This window comes from Spinacia oleracea, chromosome 6 (genome assembly GCF_020520425.1).
Source record: "Spinacia oleracea cultivar Varoflay chromosome 6, BTI_SOV_V1, whole genome shotgun sequence".
NCBI lineage: Eukaryota > Viridiplantae > Streptophyta > Magnoliopsida > Caryophyllales > Amaranthaceae > Spinacia > Spinacia oleracea.
Window position 1 is genome coordinate 84,985,779 of NC_079492.1, and position 11,205 is coordinate 84,996,983.

Here is an 11,205-nt window from a genome sequence, read left to right on the forward strand (position 1 = left end):
GGTGCCTCAAATCAAAACTGATGTGGTGTCGGGGTAATCCAAGTAGCTCCGGAAGACACTCACATTCCCATGTCAGCAAAGTTACAATTCAATGTTACAAACAATGCGGCCGAATATTAAGCATGCATAATGGGCTTGGAAGCCGCCTTACCATTGGGCGTCCAGAAACTTCGAGTATACGGGGATTCCTCCCTAATCATGAATCAGATTTCTGGCAAATGGAAAGTAAGAAGCGAAAGCTTGGCCCCATACCAGTCCTATCTTGAGAAGCTGTCCGAACAAGGAGAAGAGCTTCGTTACACATACCTCCAAAGAGAGGAGAATCAATTCGCCGACGCACTGGCAAAGTTGGCATCAATGATCAACATCCCAAATGACATGGCTGAAATTAGACCTGATCAAGATGAGCCCGGCCCGTCGGCCCGGCCCGGCCCGCCCGAAATTTTTGCGCGTTTGGGCAGAATTTTCCGGCCCGGTTTCCGGGCCCGGCCCGAAAATTTTATTTTTTGGGCGGGTTTGGGAAACACAAAAATACAATTTTTAGTTATAAATTTGGCCCGGTCCGAAAATGGCCCGAAAAGCCCGGTAGGCCCGGCCCGAAAATAACGGGTTTGGGCACCAAATTTTGGCCCGAAACTTGGCCCGGCCCGGCCCAGCCCGACATAGAGGGCTGATTTTTACGCTCAAGCCTGGCCCGAACCCGGCCCGGCCCGCCATTTGATCAGGTCTAGCTGAAATGCCCCTTACAATTGAAAATCGTCAAGAAGCCGCATATGTACATGATATTGACGACATCGAGCCTGACAAAGATGAGCCTTGGTTTACAGACAAAGGTATCTACAAAACTCTGAGTATCCCCCGCATTTTTCAAGCAAGAGTCAAAGAGCTTTACGCCTACCATCAGCAAACTTCATCCTAGAAGGCGGAGTTTTATACAAGAGGTCCCCTAGCGGCCCCAATCTCCGATGTATTGACAAGCATCAAGCACAAAGAGTCATGGATAACGTGCATGCCGGAGTCTGTGGTACTCACATGAATGGGAAGATGTTGGCCCTCAAAGTCATCAGGGCTCGGTATTACTGGACAACCCTCGAACAGGATTGTTACTTCTTCGTCAAGAAATGTCCTACCTGTCAAAAGTGTGCGAACCTGAAGCACATTCCCCCATCCTTGCTATATTCTCAATCATCACCATGGCCATTCTCAGCTTGGGGTATCAACGTTATCGGTAAAGTCACTCCATAGGCATCGGGGGTCATGAGTTTATACTGGTCACAATCGATTACTTCACTAAGTAGGTCGAAGCCAGGTCATTCAAAGTGCTGGGTTCCAAGAAAGTGGCCCAGTTCATACAAGAAAACATCATATGCAGATACGGCGTTCCTCACGAGTTCATTAGTGACCAGGGAACCCATTTCCATGGAGAATGTGAAGATCTGTTCACTAAGTACAAAATTCAACATCACCGTTCTTCACCTTACCGCCCGTAAACTAATAGGGCAGTCGAAGCAGCCAACAAGAATGTCAAAGCCATCATCATGAAAATGACAACAAATTACAAAGACTGGCCCTAAAAGTTACACTTTGCATTATGGGGGTATCGAACTTCAATCCGCACTTCAACGGGCGCAACCCCATTTTCATTTGTCTACGGAATGGAAGGAGTAAAACCTATTGAGCTAGAGATACCTTCTCTAAGGATAGTCCTCAAAAGAAAAATCCTAGAAGCTGCATAGGTACAAGCAAGATATGACGAGCTAGTTATGCTCAATGAGCGTCGGCTTCAAGCCGCTCACCATGTACAAGTCTATTAGCGCCGAGTGGCCAGACATTTCAACAAGAGGGTCAGAACCCGAAACATCAAGGAAAGCGAGCTTGCCTGAAAGCCCTTTGCAAGAGCGTCATGGACCCAAGGGGAAAATTCAGACCTAATTGGGTCGGGCCATACATTGTCAAGAAAATCCTCTCCGGGGGAGCAGTCGAATTATCAGATGTCGATGGGACAGAGTTCCGTTCTTTGACGAACCTCGATCAGCTCAAGAAGTTCTATTTCTAAATTCAAAATTCAAAGTCAAATTCAAAAAGTTCTGTAAGTTAGAACTATGTTCAGCCTGATTCCTTAACGGGACACGTAGGTAACCTCCTTCCGAGGCCCGACCACCTTAATACAAAAAAAATTCAAAGTTTCCTCAATTAAGGGCATCCTAAAAATCAAGTAAAAATTAAAAATTCAATTGTTGGTGTCGTTCTTATTCCAAATGTGCAAATAAAATGCAAAAGATGTTCAAGCGGAATTTAACACAATAACAAGGTTGGAATCAAGTGAAACAAAGTTCAAAGCCTTTTCACTTCCACTAAAAACAATTCCTAACACATCTTCTAAACACACTCTTAAACACACTTCCTACTAATACAATTTCAACACATTAAGCCTACAAATATCTGGAGTTGGGCGACTATGCTCTTGACTCTTGGCACCTTGAGTACTATCCCCTGGCTCTTCCCGCAATCATTCATCAATCTTCTCCTTGCCCAAGCGGGGGGTGAAGGAACTTGCTAGTCTTCCAAGACGGGACGATGATGAACCTCCTTTGGACCCAGAACGGTCAAGCACCGAACTGGCCACACTCCCGTCACTTTCTTCATAATCAGTTGATGCAGGGCGTCTAGCTCTAGAACCTCGGGCTCCCGCTGGTCCGGAGAGAGAAATGTCCCTTTGGCTTGGACCCTTCATCCATACAATATACCCCGCAGACAGAGTAACATGTTCAGGTGGGAACTGAATATTCAAGAATTGTTTGGCAACCCAATACCGTCTCCAAACTTCAAGACGATCGGCATTCAGTACAACAGGTTTAGGATGCTCCTCATCACAGTCCGGGATTTCTTGCCTCAAGCTATATTGTCTCATCACTCGAGCAGGAGAGTAAAATACTAACATGCTAAGGCTAGGCACCCTCAAAGAAGTAGATCCAGGTGCATATCTTATAGCAGCGATTCCCCACCAAGGAACTACCCACCTGATACAAGATCCAATTCCCGAGAGTGCACAGCTCCACTCATCCAATGAAAGCCGGCCATACACCATGGGCCGCACAATGAATCCTTACGTATTATAGCTTTGCATGTTCTCTGGTGGTGCCACCAACATAAGTCTCTCCATAAGCCAGACCTTGGGGAAAATACAAGAAAAGCAATTCAAAATTCAATGTTCAAAATACAAGTACAATTTTCAAAATACAAGAAAGCTCCAGATCCTTACTTGGAGTAGTATCGGGCTTCCCGACGGCGAGGAAGAGGGGTCCGACTTTAGCATATCAAGGCCCATCAATGTCTCGCCAATTACGAGCGGAATTGGGTCCCTACCACTAGCAAACTGGTCCACAATCTCTATTAGGGAGGCATCGCCATTGCCAAACTCCTGCATCGAAAAGAGGAAGCGAGCAAAGATACAAAAACTAAAGGCCCTCAAGCGGAAAACCTTGGGGACGTCAAGCCCAGAAAAGTAAGTGACAAGGAGGGACAAATCCACCCTTCGACCATATAGAACAGCACTCAAAAGTGGGGGCTTCAAGCCTAAATACTTCTCAAAAACCAATAAAAAGTGTTCTTCAACACTAGGCATGCAAGGCTCTATCATAAGGGGCCACCCCAATATAGCACTGAGCTCTTCAGGAAGGGGACATAACTCGTTGTTTCCAAAGCGGAAAACGTGGTTAATCGGATTCCAAGCCTCCAAAGCAGCAAGAATTAAATGCATGTCATGTTTCACAAACCGGAAAGAGACGAGCACCCCAAGATGCATTTCATCAACCTCCCTTTTCTCCAACTTGCCTAACGAACCAAGCCAAGAGTACTGGGCATTTTCAACGGATATAACCATTTTCTTTCTTTTTTTTTGTGAAGAAGTAGAAGGTAAAGAAGAGAAGAGAAGGATTGGTGCAAGAATGTGATCCGGAAAGCTCCCTATTTATACAAAACCAGCACTTATGGTGGTACTCGAAAGGACCACCTGTGCTGGGCGCCATAGCCTGCGCCAGGCGCAGGGCCTGCAACAAGGACGAGCTCAACGTCAACTTTATGAATCCAAGTAAGAACTATTTATAGCTTTGGGTAGCTAGAGCAGCTCCAATAATTCGTGCTGAAGATTCCAAGAGCCGCAAGCCGCGCAATTTCAAGCATTCCGATTCAGCACTTCGGGTCAATTTCGGGTCAATCCGTTCAAAATTCAAACATTCTAGTCCTAGATCGGCGTCCTAAGCCGAGTCAGCATATGCATAAGCAAGAGTTGAATATACTTTGACTTGTGCTTTTTCTAACCAAAAAACCTCAGTCAAAGTGGGGGCTTATAGTGGGTATGTACACCCGAAGAAATGGGCAAATTTTTTTTAGTATCAGCATGTGCATGAGAAAAAGTTGAATATACTTTGACTTGCGCTTTTTCTAACCAAAAAACCTCAGTCAAAGTGGGGGCTTATAGTGGGTATGTACACCAGAAAAAATGGGCAATTTTTTTTTTCATTTGGCATGCATACATGTAACCACAAATTTCAAAAGCACACACAACTCATACGAAATTCAATTCAAACCCTGCAAAAACACATATAAATACAAGCCATACAAATTCAAACCATACAAAATCCAATTCAAACCATACAAATCCAAATACAAATACAAGCTATAAAAATCCATACAAACATCCTCGTAAAAAAAACCAATCAAGGCAAAGTTGGAACTCGCTACCATGCAGGATCAGTCCGAGTCGTTATCAGCCACAATCTCAATCACGGGCTCCTTGTTCCTGCTCCGGCTCATGTACCCCTCCAAATCCTGGTCTAGCTCCGTCCCAGGGGTAACTGGCTCCTGCTTAGAAATCCGAAGGGTACCGGAAGGCCGTTGTGTTCCCTGCTAATAGGGAGGATATTGATAAGCCTGCGGAGTCGCCATAAACCGGCGCTGCATTTCGATGTCATAGGCCTGACACCTCAGCTCCATCTCATGCCAGTAAGCCCAAGACTCTGCATTCCAAGGCTGGGAACTGCTCGCTCCTAAGTGAACACCAGGGGAAGGCGTGAAAGGCATCTGGCTGCCCATGCCTCCAACAGAGTACGAATGCCTGGTAGGCTCAGCATAAGTATAGGGGACATCTCCCCTACCGACCTCCGAATACCTCTGACGGGCACCAGCACTAGGGTCCGAGTCCTGACCTAAGCTCCACCAGATCTGCTCTCTCGAAGTATCCACCGGGGGACCCTTGTCCACGGAATCCCTGCGACCTCGACGGCGCTCCTATACAAAATTCAAAATTCAAGCATCGGATATCTATGTACAAGTTTCAAGAATACAAACCCCTCACAGTCAATGAATGCACCTCTCTTTCCCGGCCAGTTAATTATGAAAATCAAAACAAATTCTAAATTATTCGAAATTCAACAAATTAATTGCAATTACAAAATAGGTTGTATAATTAACAAGATTAGGCTTTAAAATTGTTAAAAATATACAGTAGGTCAATCATAGATTCAAGATTTACATACAAGATTCGCAAATATTTAATTGGAAAATTTGGTAATATTAATCCAACCTTTGGCCGATTTTCTTTTATTAATCCCACCTACGACATATTTTTTAATAATCCCACCTTTACTACCTGACGACTTTTATTGGGCTTAAGTGGCCGGTAATCGGTGAAAAATTCAACGAGATGGTGATGAATTGATGACGATGACTGAATATATCGAGAGAGAGTACTGCCATGTAGAGAAATAATGCCGCTTACAACAGTTTTATGACCTGTTGGGCCCAATAAAAGTTGTTGGGTAATAAAGGTGGGATTATTAAAAAATATGTCGTAGGTGGGCTTAATAAAAGAAAATCGGTCAAAGGTTGGATTAATATTACCAAATTTTCCTATTTAATTTAACAACATAAAAATTACAAATTTTGCGTTCGAAAAACTAAAACCTCCGAAAAGTCATAGTTAGGCTTCGAATTTGGGAATTATGGGTTTGGCAACAAATCTATGATTTTGGTCAAAATTTTAAAACGTCGTTTATATGCGAAATTCATCATAAGATTCCGATCATTATTGACAAAACTGCCGAAAAATCCTGCGAACATATAATCAAATAATCGCACGAATTTGCAATTAATTACATACACGAAATTAATTACCCCTTTAATTCATTGCAAATTTATAAAATTTAATCCATGTTAACTATAATCGATTATGGAATTGATTAGAGGCTCGTGATACCACTGTTAGGTTATGACAAATATAAACAATATATTTCATGCGGAAAAACCATAAAGACAGGAATCCAAATTAATTGCCACATAGTCAATTAGCATAATTAGGATACATACAACGTGATGCGTGCCTTCCCTAGCTGCTCCCGAACCGAACAAGAACAAGTTTAAGACTCCAAATATCGCCCCTCCGTAGATAGTCCACAGCACGTTCGGATCCGCCTCAGATTCAATTAACTAGAATTTTATCTAAGGTTTTATGTTCACTCGGAAAGCTTATTATTAATTTTAGGCAAATTATTAAATTCTCTCTTGAACTTAATGTATGTGAACACTTATTGAATTTCATTATAAATTGTGATCATGAACCACATATTGAATTTCATTATAAATTGTGATCATAAACCACATAATAGTTAAAATTCTACTAGGATTCCAATAACTAAATCCATTAGAATTCTAGTTAAACCATATCATTAGAATTTTACGTTTAATCAAACACCTAAGTATTTTAGATTTAACAAAATATCCAATTTGAGTAGAATAAGGAAAACGAGATTTACTTGACAACGAAGTAATCCTAACCGGCCTAGGGAGTGGTGCTCGCTGCGCGCGCGCCAGCGCTCGACGCACGCGAGCCATCGCTCGCTGTGCGCGCTCGCCAGCGCTTGCTGCGCGCGCTCCAGCGCTTGATGCACGCGAGTCATCGCTCGCTGTGCGCGAGCAATTGCGCGCTGCGCGCGATCAGCGCTGGGCGCAGCGCTATTGGCACGCGAGCTTGCGCTCGCTGCGCGCGAGGCTGCGCGCGCTTGCGCGAGGCAGTGCGCGTTGTGGCGCAGCTCGCTTGCTGCCCACACGCGATTGCCATGCCTTGCCTTCGCCCATGCCCATTCATCCATAGCTCGTGGCCCACGACACAAGGCAGGGTTGCTGCCTTGTGCTCGTGCACCATGCCCCTGCTCATTGCATTCGTGCCGCACGGGCGACGAGCTCCCTTGCTCGTCGTCGCATGCCCGCATTATACAACACCCCTTAAGGGTAACACGAAGCGTCCATTGCTTTGTGCGTGCAAGTTATATGAACGAATCGCATAAAAATTTAAAATTTATATTTAAAATTAATGACAAATTAATAAATTAATATTAATTTCACAATTTTAGGGCGAAAAATCGAAAATTTATTATTCAATTGATTTCCGATTATCATGGATTCAAGCCTAGGTCATAAAAAATTTAAAATTTATCATAAATTTACAATTTTTATGGTGGTTTTTAATCATAGGTTTCTAATTAAATTATAATTAATTATGAAAATCAAATTAATTCTAAATTATTCTAATTTTCAACAAATTAATCATAATTACAAATTAGATTGCATAATTAACAAGGCTAGGCATTCAAACTTGTTAAACATATACAGTAGGTCAATCAAAAATTCAAGATGTATCAACAAGAATCGCAAATATTTAATTTAACATCTTAAATTTACGAAATTTTGCATTCGAAAAACTAAAACCTTCGAAAAGTCATAGTTAGGCTTCGAATTTGAGAATTCTGGGTTCGGCAGAAAAATAATTATTTTTGTCAAAATTTTAGAATGCCTTTTACATGCGGAATTGACACAAAAATCACTCGATTTGGATGAGTAACGAAGAAACTGCCGAAAAACTGCGTACGTATAATTAAATAAACGCAATTTGCAATTAATTAACAATTACGAAAATTAATCACCCCTTTTAATTCTTGCAAATTTGTAATATTTAACCATGTTCATGCAATTTAGATTATGAAAATAATAAGAGGCTCGTGATACCACTGTTAGGTTATGATACATATGACAATTCATAAATCATGCGGAAAAAACCATTAAGCCAGGAATACATATTATTTACACATAATCATATAGCATAATTTAGATGCATACTCTTTGTTGCGTGCCTTCCCTAGCTGCGCCCGAACCGAACAAGAACAAGTCTTTAGGACTCCAAGTGTCGTCCCTCCGTAGATAGTCCACAACACGTCCGGATCCGCCTTAATATTGACCAACTAGAATCGCCCTTAAGGTACTATTATTTTCGGCTAAATGGGCAAGAGTTATGGCTGATTTTTCTGCTTAAAACCCCTAGTTTTGAATACTTGAAAACTTATGTATAAATAATGACCCCTAGGCCCTTATTTATAGAGGTATGGAAAAGGAATTGTAATCCTACTAGGATGTGGATTTGTTAATTAGAACTTTATTAGGACTCTAAATAACAAAGCAATTCTAATAAGATTAGGATTTTAATCTTCGCACGAATCCCAATAGAATTAGGATTTCCGGCATACGCATCGCACAAGCCGTGCACCCGCGCAGGCCTTGCGGCCCACGACAAGCGCACAGCCCATGTGCGGTGCTGCGTGCGCGCGCGCGCCCTTGGCTGGGCCTGGCCTTGCGTTGGGCCTGGTCGAGGCGTGCGTTGCGTGCGGCTCGCTGGGCGATGGCCTGGCTTCGTGATATATGCGTTTTATATAGAGTTTTTTACCCCGTCCCTTAGTACTTTTATGTATCAAACGTGCTCTTAGGAGCAGTTTCTAGTACTAATGTGTGTTATTGAGTGTGCCTTGAGTTTCAGGTTTGATTATGAGAAATTGGTCGTTTTAGACCCGTTTCATTGTTGATCAAGGCCACTATATGAGTCCGAGAAGTTCGGGACCTCCATCGTCGACTTTCGGGAGCCTTAGATGCTTATGGTTGAGCCCCGGGAGTTAGACTTGGTGATACGGGCGAAATACATTGAAGATTGCAAATCGCCCTGGAAGCTGAGGGCGAAATGCAACCATCGGGCGGAATTATAAGCAAGCCAAGTTCATCAACGCGCGCCCGATCGGGCGCAGCTAGCCCGATGCGGATCGGGCGGTCAATCTGGAGGCTTTGTGGAGATTTCGCAATCCGCCCGATCGGGCGGATTTTGGCTCGATCGGGCCGACTATCGAGTGATTCGCCCGATCGGGCGAAGCGTCGCCCGATCGGGCGACGCCAACCTCCAGCAGTTTTTCGCTTTTTTAATTCCGTTTTTAGGCCTTATTTTGGCAAAACTATATAAGCAAACTTGTTTTATTTTTGACGGACATCTTATTTTTCCAGCACAAAACCCTTAGTTTATTTTTCTAAGTTTTATTTTTCTCTCTACATCAATTCAAACACTTAGTTCGATTTATATAAAAACGCAAGCTTTCAATTTCCATTGTTCTTCAAGTCGGTATTGTTTCTTACTTTAATTTATTCTATTGCATTGATCATGTTTTCCATTATGTTAATCGCTTTGTTATTAGTTATCATGAGTGAGTAGTTTAATTTCTAGGGTTTAGGAGATCCATGAATGCATGATTGGGATTATATGTGGACTTGATTATTTGATTGATTGATTATAATTTCTATAGCTTATTATTATTGCTCGTCAATTCTGTTCGGCCGGACTATTTTGATTTGAGTTTGATTAACCTTAGATTATGCGCCGAGAGGTATAAATCTGATGTTTTTGGTCTGTGGCTATTAGATAGGAATTATTTCTAGTACGTAGCGAGAGCCCGCTAGTTGTTATATCCTAAGGAATTCATAAGATTCGAGAGATGCATGTTTTCCTAGTTATGATTGTTAATTAATTGTTATTGTCCGTTGTCCAATCCCGGTCTGCATTTATGGTGAACCGCTGCGCTAGATTCCCTTAATATTGTTATATTCCAATTTGATTATTTGCCTTAGCTTAATATACAAACCAATCCAATTCTTTGTTACCAGTAGTCTAGATTAGTTAATTAATAGTGGAAAGAACATTGTTTCCCTGTGGATACGATCCCTGCTTCCCTTGCTACATTTTTAGTTGGTGAACGTTAGGTTTATCTTTGATAGGAGTGCGATTGAGCCTGTCAAATTTTGGCGCCGTTGCCGGGGAAACGGTTTTATTTTCTGTTATTAATTGTTTTTCTGGATTATTGTTTGTCACTTCTCAAGGGACTCCCGTTCCTTGAGACCGGATCTCACGACTGTTTTCTAGTTCTTGCTTGTTTATGCCCAGGACTGTCCATACCAGCGATCTGACTTCGTTCGATCCTGAACCTGAACGGACCTTTCGTAGACGGCGTAGATTCGTTGAACAGTTGAGAGACTATTCTGACTCTGAATCCGACTATCTGATTAGCAATCTATTCCATACAGATTCAGAGATGGGTGACCAAGCACCACCACCCCCACTTGTGCCAAGGCTTACAGACTATTCTAAACCAAGTCTGTCTATGCTTCCCAAGGCAATCATGCCTTCCATTGCGGTCGAGAATTTCAAGATTGAACCCCAGCTGATAAACATGATCGAGAGACACCAATTCGGTGGGGAAAAGGGTGAAGACCCCAATCTCCACATTCAGTCTTTCATTCAGTATTGTGCCACCATTAAGCAGAAGAATTTAACACCGGAGCAGACTATGGAGATACTCTTTCCATTTTCATTGAGTGGGAAGGCCAAGCTATGGATTAACAGTCTCAACCGCGCAGCTATGAAAATCACCGATTGGAATTCTTTGGCCCTTGCTTTCTATGTTAAATATTTTCCACCTGAGAAGACAGCTCGTCTGAGGGGTCAGATATTAGGTATCTCTCAACAAGTAGATGAGAGTTTGTTCGAAGTTTGGGAGAGATTCAAGGACTTGCAAAGGGAGTGCCCACACCATGGTTTAGATGACTGGTTCCTGGTTCAGCAGTTCTACAATGGTCTGGGTAATGAATCTAGGTGTCTTTTGGATTCAGCTGCCAGTGGAAGATTCATGCAACTGGAGGTGCCTAGAGCTTTGGAGGTGATTGAGGAGATGGCCATCCATAGTGCCCAATATGGGAATCCTAGAAGTTTTGCCGACCGAGGTGTTAAGCATGAGATGAATTCTATTGAACAGCTTACTGCTCAGCTAACTGCCCTACATCACA

At 42.6% G+C, this 11,205-nt stretch overlaps 1 non-coding gene across 1 annotated transcript; it reads right to left on the reverse strand.

Annotated features, from left to right (window-relative positions):
* Nucleotides 1–10,853: 10,853 nt before the first annotated feature.
* LOC130464531 (small nucleolar RNA R71) lies at nucleotides 10,854–10,960 on the reverse strand. The gene has a single exon (XR_008924934.1). It is a non-coding gene; the product is annotated as a small nucleolar RNA R71 (small nucleolar RNA).
* Between the last annotated feature and the right edge of the window lie 245 nt (nucleotides 10,961–11,205).